Source organism: Pteropus vampyrus, unplaced genomic scaffold, assembly GCF_000151845.1.
Source record: "Pteropus vampyrus isolate Shadow unplaced genomic scaffold, Pvam_2.0 Scaffold19, whole genome shotgun sequence".
Lineage (NCBI taxonomy): Eukaryota > Metazoa > Chordata > Mammalia > Chiroptera > Pteropodidae > Pteropus > Pteropus vampyrus.
In genome coordinates this window covers 8,326,321-8,327,376 of record NW_011888800.1, presented here as the reverse complement: position 1 = coordinate 8,327,376, position 1,056 = coordinate 8,326,321, and the positions used below count along the sequence as shown (strand labels likewise).

The window sequence follows — 1,056 nt, the reverse complement described above, 5'->3', positions numbered from 1 at the left end:
TGTGCCGGGTTGCGAAGGGGGAGAATAACGTCGGGTCGGGTCAGCGGGCGCTGCAGTAGTCGCCGCAGCGGCGATGGGAGCGGTGGGAACGAGGCGGCGGCGGCGGCGGCAGGAGGAGGAGCAGGGGCTGGCACAAGAGCAGCGGCTGGGGGCGGCCAGCAGCAGCAGTAACAGCAGCAACTGCCGCCGCCGCCGCCAGTAAACGCGGACGGTACCCGAGGGGACTACCCAGACAGCCGGCCCTCGAAGCCGCGCTCGGGTCCCGCCGCACTCAGCGGCGGGGGATGGGCGGGCGGCGGCGGTCCCGCCTGCTGAGAGTCGACCCCTACGGGTCCCGGCCCTGAGCTGGACGCGAGCCCTCCGTCCGAAATCCCTGCGTCCGCCCTGGCCCAGGTAGGACACACCCCCCCCGAACCCCTAGGGCGCCGCCGGGGGAGCCCCGGGCCCCGCCCTCCCTAGTTCTTTCCCCCTCCTCCGGCTCCACCTCTCGCCCAGTGACCGACCTGGTGCGGAGGGGAGGGGTACGGGAGATTCCTCCATAGCTGCCCACGCCCTGGGCTTTTGCCAGACCCAGTCACTCCACCGCGGAGACCGTCTCCCTCTCCCCGGTTTCCCCCAACGCGCCCCGTTCCCTCAGAGGCTTTTGGTGTCTTCACCGAACTTGGAGGGTCACGAAGCTTCATTCTGGTCCTCTTTCTGTGGGTGACCCACATATCACTTATATTCATGCTGCTTCTGGTACCAGGACCGAGCACAGAGTATTCTCAGGCTATATTGAACGCTTCTTTCCTACCCCGCCTCCACGAATATAATAGAAAGGGGCATGGAACTATAGAATCTGTTTGCTGGGTTGCAGCGAGAAGGAAAGCCGTGACTTTCTGTTACTTAGGATGCGAAGTAATGACCTGAGGGATTTGCTTGTCATTTGCTTTCACTAAGATGATGTTGACACCTCGTGTTACTGTGGGAGGGACAAAAGACTCCACACATATGTACTGTCAAATCAGAAGTAAATAATCCATTAATATGCCTGTATACTTTATCCCACAGTGAAGT

At 61.4% G+C, this 1,056-nt stretch overlaps 1 protein-coding gene across 2 annotated transcripts in view; it reads left to right on the top strand.

The window, feature by feature from the left end:
* TTBK2 (tau tubulin kinase 2) overlaps positions 1–1,056 on the top strand; it is a 117,752-nt gene continuing 116,696 nt past the window's right edge. The window contains exon 1 of one of the 2 annotated variants that reach the window (XM_023527798.1): positions 1–393. The gene's annotated coding sequence lies outside the window, so the exon portion shown is untranslated. The remainder of the gene's footprint in view (positions 394–1,056) is intronic. The other variant, XM_011354980.2, reaches the window with a different exon arrangement.